This window comes from Lutra lutra, chromosome 12, assembly GCF_902655055.1.
Source record: "Lutra lutra chromosome 12, mLutLut1.2, whole genome shotgun sequence".
NCBI lineage: Eukaryota > Metazoa > Chordata > Mammalia > Carnivora > Mustelidae > Lutra > Lutra lutra.
Genome location: NC_062289.1, coordinates 79316652 through 79326638, shown reverse-complemented (window position 1 = coordinate 79326638; position 9987 = coordinate 79316652). Strand labels below are relative to the sequence as shown.

General features: G+C 56.9%; 1 long non-coding RNA gene across 1 annotated transcript; it reads left to right on the top strand.

Annotated features, from left to right (window-relative positions):
* The first annotated feature begins 5134 nt into the window (after window positions 1–5134).
* LOC125082375 (uncharacterized) lies at window positions 5135–7185 on the top strand. The gene is made up of 2 exons (XR_007121960.1): window positions 5135–5552; window positions 6484–7185. It is a non-coding gene; the product is annotated as an uncharacterized LOC125082375 (long non-coding RNA).
* Window positions 7186–9987: the final 2802 nt, after the last annotated feature.

Sequence of the window (9987 nt, the reverse complement as noted above, 5' to 3'; positions counted from 1 at the left end):
TGGTATGGTTCTTATTTAATTAAGGCTCCAGGAAGGATGAAGCTCATTAAATTCAGTGCACGACCGGGGAACGGCTACGTGGCCTTTCTTTCACCTGTTTTTGGGAGATTTACGCACCGACAGCCTTTGCCTCTGGCCACGGGCAGAGCTTACGTGTGGACGGAGACGTGGGAGCCACTGTCTTCAGCGGGCGTAGCAGCAACAGCAAACAGAGGCCGTCCTCCCAAGGCAATATTCATGATGGCAGAGGGTGAAGACAGAGGTGCGCTACTTTCCTTCTTCTAAGCTTTGCATTTTCAAAACTTTAAAAATGTCATAGTTATTAAAAGTGGACACTCCAATACCAGTGAAAAACGAGGTTTGTAAGCTCATGCATGTCCAACTTCTTATGTCAATCCTAGGGTCCCTGGAGAAGGACATCGAGCCCTGAGCAGGTCAAGGACAGAGCCAGAATCCCGAGGCGTCCCCGGCAGGGGCGTCCCCCCCACCCCCAGCCGTAAGAAATCAGCTGTTTCCCTAAGCAGCCTCACCCACCAGCTCTGCTACGGCTTCCCCACAACATGGCAGAGACGGTAAGGATCAGTCACCAGGACCCGAAAAACAGTATGACCTGACCTTCCCAGCCACCTTAGGCCAAGATGCAGGCCAGCCAGGCGCTCGTTGTTCCTGGAGACACCTCTAAGTTCCTGCTCCAGGGCCGTGTGGCTGCGGTAGAAGAGGGACAGAGAGGTCAGCGCGAGGACAGCCTGGCCAGTCAAGTGGCAGGCCATTATGTAGCATCCGCGGGATGTCTGTGTCTGCTCCGTGCCTGGGCACACCCGCCACCATCTCTACATCTGGTACCTGGTGGGTCCAATCCCTCCAGGAAGCCACGAGGGGCTGCTGCTTCCACATGTGCCCCTGTAGGCCTGCTGCCATCCCTGCTGCGCCCCTGGGAGGCTGACCCCTTCTCACTCTCCCTGAGCCTCCTTGATCTGGTTGCCAGGGGACTGTGCGGGGGTGTGGGGGAGTTTGGGTCCTCTGCGGTGCTCCGGGCCCACCTGACCCGAAGTGATGGTTTCCCTCTCCACACAGCCCTGCTCCTGTCTGCCTGTGGCTCCTGTCGCTGGGGGTCAGCCCTCTGCAGTGCCCCTCTCTCACCTCTCCCCTGCCCTGTGGGCCGAGTCATCAAGGTGCCCGCTTGCCTGCTGAGCCTCTCCATCCGCTGCTGGTTCCCCAACCGCACGGCCCCGGGATGGGGAGTCCGTGCTTCAGATGCTCTCCGGGTGAACCCTGCCGTAGTGAGTCCGGGTGGCTTGAACAGGACACCACAGCCTGGGGAGCATGACAGCTCACACGCGGACTTCTCGGGGCTCTGGACGCTGGGCGGCCCAGATCTGGGCGCTGGCCGGTCTATCCCCGGCGAGGGTAGCGTCCTGGCTCACCAGCGGCCACCGACTTGCTGCCTCCTCCTGCTTTCCCCGTGTGGGCAGAGAGCCCGCTGCCGTCCGCTTCCTAGAAAGGCACTGACCCCATCCGCAGCCCGTGCTTACGGACTCCTGTAAATCTCGTCACCCCCAGCGGCCCCACCTCCTCACACCGTCCCACTGGGCGTTAAGACCTCAACAAATGCACTTTCCCGGGGTGGTAGGTGTGGACACGGACATTCGGCCCAGAAACCCCACTCCGTGCCATCTGCAACCTGCAGGACCCCTGACTGCCCCACGGACCCTTGCGTTAGACTCTTCACTCCATTTCCAAGTTATTGGACAGCGATGGCGAGCTGTGCTGGACAAAAACAGACGAACTTTGCAGCTGCCCGTGAACGGGACCTTGCAGAGCATTTGCTAAACGCGACTTTCATTCCCACTGCTGTGCCGTGCTGTCCCCCCTTCACGGAGAGATGGTGGGGATGGAGAGAGAAGAGGAGGCTCGCCTAACAGAGCAGTTACTGAGCTCCCCATGCTTCCGAGCCAGAGCCTGAAGGACCGACGTGCTCAGCGAATCTGGAGATTTCATTTTAATCAGACAGCAAGACGCCGGTAAGACGGTGCGCGGCAAGGTCTGCGGCGCACTCCCCAAAAGTCAGCAGAGAGCAAGCCGCAGACACAGGCAGGTAAATGCATCAGCAAATAGAGCTCCCAAATAGAGCACCGAAAACCAGCCGCGCAGGGCATGCACGTCTGCAACCTGATTCTTCTGAGGCTTCTCCCCCACCCCGAGGGGGAGGTGCTGCTCCTCCGGGCCGAGCTTCTGTTTCTCCTGACTTCTGGCTCAGTGGAGGTGTCTGCAGCTGCCCACACCTGCCCAGGTCAGTGCCGGGCATGTGCCTGCAGGCCAGGCTCTCCCCAGCTCCACGGCTCAGGGACACGGGTCATTCTAGAACAGCCGCTGTGTTGCTCACCCCGAGAGCCGTTCTCTAGGATGTGTGCCGCCGGCCAGTGGGATCCCTGATGTTTTTTGGTTGGGCCCACTGCCTGCCTGCTTCCCTCCTCACCCACATTCAGCTTGGTTCTTCTTTAGATAATTTATTGAGGTGAAAGTCACAGAGCATAAAATCTAGTTTCAGAAGGGAACAATACAGGGCCCTTCAGGTTTTCCACAATGTTGTGCAAAGTGCCACTTCTGCGGAGTTCCGAAAGCTTTCCATCTCCTCCGCAGGAGGACCAGCCACACGCTTCCCAGAGGAGCCATCTGACAGGTCCTCTCCAATGCTCAGATCTCAGGACGCGGGCCCCCCTCCAAGGCTCAGGACTCAGGATAGAGGACATAGCCGCCCCCCCATGGCTCGGGGCTCAGAACCCAGGCCCCCCTCCACCACTCAGGGCTCAGGATGCACACTTACTCTCATCACCTTACTGTCACTCCTGCCTTGAACCTGAATCTGTGTCCTCCTCCAAGAAGGAGGCCACACTTATTCCCTCTCTTCCAGACCCTCCAGGATTTCCCACGGCTCATCTTTACATTTCTCCTTTTAGGGAAGATTAATGAATCACCCCCCTGTAGGGGACTGGATTATGTCCCTCAAAGGATAGGTCCACCTCTGGACATCTGCCTCTGTGGATGTGACCTTCTTTGGAAACAGGATCGTCTCGGATGTCAAGTCAGAGGGTTTGATACTCTGTGTTTAGGGTGCCTTCGTAAGAGGAGGGAGAAGCCAGTGGAGACCCAGAGACCCCCGGGGAGAGGGCGAGGGAAAGACAGAGTTCGAGACTGGAGTGATGTAGCCACCCGTGAGGGAGCCCGGGGGACCCTGGGAGCCCAAGAGGCAGGAGGGAGGCTCTTCACACTGAAGAGGGGGTGTGGGCCTGCCCAGACCTTGCTTTCAGACTTCTGGCCTCCAGAGCTCTGAGAGAACACGTTTCTGTTGTTTGGAACCACCCAGTTTGGAGTCATTTGTTACAGCAGCCCCAGGAAACTAATACACCCTGCAAATGTGTTTGTAGAGCAGCTGTTGGCGACACACGAGTGCCAGCCACTCAGCTCAGTCCAAGCCTGCCTCCCGGCACCCACCAGCTGTGCCGCCGCAGGGCCTGGGTCTGTGCGGCACATGAAGAAATCATTCCTGGGGCAGTGAGGGCCACGTGAGTCCGTGTTTGTGCCTGTTCGGAACACCACCAGTGACTGTTTGCCACACTGTGTTAACCCTTGTCTTCTCAGCCCATCAACGGTGCATGCGTGACCCACCCTCGGGCCCTCAGCCCATCTCCAAGCCCTCCTGCCCTATGCGCCTGTACCTGGGGACTGCTGGTTCAACGTTTGCCTCTAACAGCACCCTGCTGCTCTCTTCTGCACCCGAGCGGGGCCACGGGCCGGGTCTGCAGCCCCTCGTCGGGAGCCGCATGGAGGCCTATCTTTGTCCTGCTTCCACGCCCGAGCGTGCCACAGAGTTTCCATAAAGCCCGTGGGTGTGGCCTTCTCTGGAGTCCTGCTCCCCCTGGGGGGATGACTATGTTTTTATGGGCTTAGGAGGAGAGAAATCTGTGGAATGGATGGGAATGCGACTTCAGAAATAGGCAGGCACGGCCTGGGGCTCACTGAAGCTGTGGCTCGGAGACACACCCAAAGTGGGCCACACAACGTCCCCCTTACCCCACCTGCGGTGCCCCGAGCACCTGGAGATGGCAACAGAGACACCTTGCCTGTGGTCTCCCGCCCCCTAGCAGCTGTCATTCTGGGGCTGAGGGCTTTGCTGTGTCCTCATGTTGTAGTCCCCGGGTCCCAGCCGCTGTCTACGTGCGGGACAAGTAGGAACAGGGTAGGGTCGAGAGCTCACTGGGTGAAGAGCACATGCTCCCGGGGCTGCCACCCCAAATCCTCAGGTCCTGGATGCTCAGGATGCAGTCTTGCCACATGTTGGGAAACAAAAGCATCAGCAGAGTCCTGGGCCTCAGGCTCTAGGGTCTCAGGAACGGAGGGCATGCACAGCCCCATACTGTCTGTCCGTATTTATCTCTGGCGGCGGACATGTCCAAGTGCTCTTCATGGGGGCCATGACCCATGGCCCCGCCTGGCTTGCCTGTGCTGTGTGGGGACAAGGGCGGGAGGTGGCTTGCGACCTGCCAGGTCCCTCGATCCTCCTGGCCAGGCCCCCGTCTATCCAGCATTGGCACTGGCCCCTGGGACTGGAGGGACAGAATATGCCTGCCTGGGGAGATGGGTGGCGTGGGATGCAGAGCTATGTCTCGGGGACGGTCATAATTGAAGTGCATGGCTTGGGGATCCCAGGAGCCACACAGCGGAGGAGACTGGGCCCTCCCCGCCCTTCCACGGCTCGCGCTGACTCAGGCTTTCGGGGCAAACAGACAGAAACAACTGCACCTCGTTTGTAATGAAATACTGACTTCAAAAGGCAGAGCAGCTGTTTCCTGGGACTGGGCGCCCGGCCCCAAACGCCTGTGCTCCTGGCCCATGCCAGACACTGCCAGCCACAGAGCAAAGTCGAGGAGGACATTTGACCATCCGAGTCCCGGAAGCCAGGCCGGTGGCCTTAGGGTGTCACGATCTGCTAAAACCCCTTTCCCGTGGGATGATCAGCACGTGAATTTCTCAGCCTGCATGTCTGCTCAGGTTTCCCCCCTGCCCGATCCCACTTCCCGGCTCCGTGCATCAGGCAGGTATCTGGGTAGTGAGCAGCAGAACTAACCCTACAGCCGTCTTCAACAAAAGGGGACTTCCGGGCAGGGCGTGGGGGGAGGCAAGTGCGTAGGAGGCAGGGAAGTCCAGAACCAGGAAACAGGAACCGTGGGACAGGTGTGCTCCTGTCCCCAGGCTCTGCGTGGCCGCAGTGAACAGAACAACAGCAGCCGTCCCTACTTGTTTCCATCCCTTGCTCAGAAGTCCTAGCCGAGCTGGTCCCCCAGCCCAGCCTACACCAGATGCCAGCCCAAGCCCAGCCAGCTCGGAGACAGGAGCTCTCTGGGCTTCTGTGTCGGGAAGATGAGTTTCTAAGAAGCCTGGCCCTGCTCGATAGACTTCCTGAGAAGATAGGGCTGGGTGGTGGCTAGCCCCGTCCCCACCAGGTACAAGCATCAGCAGAGTGACAGGAACACCCCAGGTGCTAGTGACACCGGGTAAGTAGTAAGTCAGTGCAGCGGGTGCTGACCTTGGCCCAGGGTACCGTTTTCCCGCCCACTGGGCTGGGACTCCAGGTCCCCTCCGAGAAGGCTTGGTATATTCCCTGCGCCTCCTGCGTGCTTCCTGCCCCTGCCCACCTCCCTGCCTGGACGGCCTCCAGGGGCCTCTACAGAGAGCAGCCACAGTACATGCCGCTGGGATAAGCTGGGGCTCGGAGCGGGGGGCTGGCCTTGTTGCCCAAATCTGGGGAGACAGTCTCCACAGGACCCCAGCCCGTGCTGGTCAAGCCCACCCCCGGGGCGGGGGGAGGGGTGGCAGGACCCTCCTGCACCAGCCTGGACCCAGACCCGGCAAAGGATTAAGCTGAGGGCTTTGACCTTGAGGCCGCCTCCCCAAGTGCAGGATGCCAGAGAAACCAGACCCAGCTAGAGGCGGGGCAAACAATGCCAAGTCCTCTGCACACGCTCTGTCCGGGCGGCTTTGGCCCCACTGACACTTCCTCTCCCACCCGTGCAGCGCTACCCAATAGCCCCCCACAGAATCCATCTCAGACGCCGGAAAAGTCCGGGCACCAAAACGGTATCTTCAAGGGTTTACTATTTCAAAGGGAGCATTAGAGAGAAGCCGGCATGGGAAATGCTGGACATTCACTCACACATATTTTACACTTAGAATTGCTTTTGTTTTGAGCTATTTGCAGGGGCGGGAGGCTGTTTGCAACATTCGGCGGTGTCAACTGTGTGTCATGCTGCCCGCCCGCCTGGCGCGGCCACAGGAAGGCTGGGGAGAGACCCCAGTCCTGCTACACTCGCTGCTGGCAGCTCTCCCCTTGGTGCCGCGGGATTTAACGTGACTGTTTCTCTTCTTTGCTTCCCACTGGTGACAATTCCCTGAATGATCTCCCCGGTGATTTTTGTTTTCCTGCAGCTGATACCCGCCTCTGTTTTAGACCTCGGGTTCTCCAAGTGGGTGCAGGGGCTGGCACGTTAGTGCCAACGGGGTCGGAATAGGAAAGAGCCAGCCTCCTCTCCCCGGACTCATTGAATCAGAGTCGCTGGGATCCATGGTGGCCGAGCCCGCCAGGTGATGGTGAATGCGGCAAAGTTCCAGGACCACTGACTTCTCAGAGCAAAGCGGGAAGCCGGGTGGATGGGCATCGCCAGGATGACATGCCTCCTTTGCATGCACGCCTCCCGCGTTCCCTGGGACCCTCCCAGCGAGGCCCATCATCATCTCACAGGAACTGTACGCTAAAATGTGTTCATTTATTAATTAGTTTGGACGGTGGCGAGAGCCGGTGAATCTACCCAGGCCCTTTTTGTCTGAGCCTCAGAAAAATGTTTTGGTTTCCTTCCTGGTTCCACGCACCATCCTGGGAGGACAAAACAATGCACAGCTGGTGTGTGTGAGTTGTGTCTTTGTTAAATATATTTGTATTTTTTTCTGCTTTCTTTTATCATTAATTTGTTTCTTTTACTTCAATTTCTTTCATCTTTTTACTTAAATGATATTTTGTATTTGCATGTATTCCCCATTTCATGTTCCTTGGAGAGGTGTGTGTGTAACTGTATCATTTTGGTATAGTATTTGTTGCAGTTATCAGATTCTTGATTTAAGTGTATGTCTTTCTTCCCCCTTTTCCTGTTCTCTCTCAAACGTTCTTTTTAAAGAACTCGCTAAAGGTGGTGGAACGTCCCATGGGAGCAGCTTTGGACACATCCTGTCTGTCCTAATAGTCCGTGAGCTTGTAATTGTTTTTCTGAGTCTACGGATGAGAAGTCTGTTTCCTATCTCCCTCGACAGAGCTTCCGAAGACCAATTTTTATTGTTGGAAAGACGAGTTTCCCATTTAAACCTTCGTAATCACTCTCGCACTCTGGTCAGGAAACACGGCCAATGCCGACACTTTCGAAACGGGCTGAGGTTTCTCGGCGCCCAGACCGCTGTCCCCGTCCGTGGCGTGTAGGCACGTTAGTAAGGGACCTGCTTTCCGCAGGGTCCAGCGTGGCCGTGAGTTGTGGTCATTCTTAGCTATAAGCATCGGGCACGTCCTCGTCTCCTCCGTTCCACTGGGAAGTGGGAAGTCCATGGGGGCTGCTGTGGGGGCTGTCCTGTGCAAAGAAGTTAGCAGAAGGGTTTGCTGCTGGGAGGGGAACCCCACAATCAGCAGGTTGGGGGAGAAGGAGCAAAATGAGCAGCGTAAGTCCTAGCAAGTCGGCAAAGCGTCCTCACCAGGCAGCTGTGCTCCGTCGAGCCTGACGCGGGGACCTTGCGTGCTGAGGCTAGCAGGGGCTGCCTTTATTTACGGGGGTGCTATGCGGGGCCCTCTGGGCAAGGCGATGTCCGCTCTCTGTGAAGGAGAATGTCAGGAAGGGCTGCTCTCGTGCATGTGCCTGGCGTGTGCGTGTGCAGGGAAGGGGGTGTATAATGAGCCCAAGCAAGGACGAGCAGAGGGGGTCCAAACACTGGGTCTCACGACCCTTTTACACCCTCCAGACTCACCGAGGACCCCAAAGAGCTTTTGTGAGGTTGTATCATACACCTTGTTGGAAATTTAAAATGGAGGACATAAAAAAATATTTACTTATTGGTTTGAGAATAACAATAACAAAGCTGTTGCATGGTAACAAAAATAATATATTTTTGATGGGAAAATGACTATATTTTCCAAAACAACAACAACAACAAACTAGGAGAAGAGTGGTTGTTTCTAGGTTTTTGCAAATCTCTTTGCTGTCAGCTAATGAAACACGACTTGGCCGCCATCTCTGCCCTGTTCCGCCTGCTGCCACGTGGCCTCTGGCATAACACTCTGCGCTACTTTTGTGAAATAGGGAGAGTGAGAACATGTCTCGGACCCCCCAGGGGTCCCCGGATCTCCGTGGGAGAGCCTTTTATTATTTATTCTGTAACTAGTCGAAGAATTCTCCGGGTTTGGGGGGCTTTGGTATAGTTACGGGAGAGGAAGACAGAGAGGTCTGAAGGGCTCCTGTAGGAAACACGAGCGGGAGGTATACCAGTTGTCCTCTGCCCCACACATGCCTTGTGAATGTCACACGGTTTTAGAGATAGAGCGAGTCATGCGCCGAGCCCGCCGGTTACAGGCACCTGCCCGACGCGGGTCTGCGCACTGTCTGCCGGCCCCCAGCAGTGAGCAGAGTTCTTCCGGGAGTTCCCACTTGTCTCTAGTTTGGCTGAGATGCGGGGGAAGTTGCCACATGTGACCAAGGTGTCCAGACTGGCTGCCTCTGTGTCTCTGACTCCAGCAGCACGGAGGGGCGTGGCCCATGGCCAGGTGCCGTGATGTGGTCTGGCCACCCAGGTTCCTTCTGTCCTGTTGTCCTTCCAGCCCCAGAGACTCACCCTCTTATCGCCCCATAGCAGCTGTGTTAGCGGCAGCCCCCGGGCGTTCAGCCAGCAGGAGGGGAGAGAAATAAGGGCGGTGGGCAGAGCAGCTCCTCGGCACGGGATGGCTCCGGAGACCGGTGCGTCACGTCCACTCCACATCCACCTCCAGCCGAGGGAGGGAGCACCTGCGGCTACAGGGAAGTATCCGCCTCCAACCCAGGAGCATCTCTTTCTATACAGAAGGGAAGGACTCATCCTGGGAAGGCTGACATGTCCAGAGGCCCTCCGTGGTCTTGGTCCTTCAGCTATGACCTTTTGTCCTGGGTCCACGGGCATGAGCCCTGGTGGAGGGCGAGGTCTCATAGACACGGACGTTTACGTGGGAGAGCGACGACCCACTTCCCTCCTGCTTCCATCGGCTCAGGCTGCTGTACTAGATGACCCGAGGCCGAGTGCTTCGAACCACACACATCTATTTCTCAGAGCTCCGGAGGCTGGAAACCCGAGGTCAGGGTGCCGGCACGCTCTGGATCTTGGGTGAGACCGTCTTCCTGGTTCGCAGAGGGCCGTCTCCTCCCCGTGGCCTCACGGGGCAGAAAAAGAGCAAGCTGGCTCTTCTTAGGACGGCAGGGATCCCGTTCCTGGGGACCCCACCCTCATGACTAATCCCCTCCCTGACGCCCCACCTCCTAATACCAACATCGCAATTAGGCTTTCAACACACGGATTTTGGGAGGACACAAACCCACAGCCCATTGTACTTGGCGATACTCCTCCTAAGGAGATGTCCTTTATCGAGAGTAGCCAAAAGGAAGGCAGCTCTTCTGGCAGAACAAGAATCTTCTAGAAGTTTTTTCAGTCCCCATTTGGTTTGGCTTGACTTCTTTGGGTTTCCTTATTTGGTCTTTGAGCCTTTCGGCCCGAAATGCCGGGTACGGGGCGGTCACCTTCTTGAGATCTGATGCAACACACTGTCTCACAACAAGGCAAAGGAAAAACAAAGCAATACAATAATAATAACAATAACAACAATAAAAGCTACAACAGCCCTGCAGAGTCCCATCGAGAGCTTCGAGAGTGCTC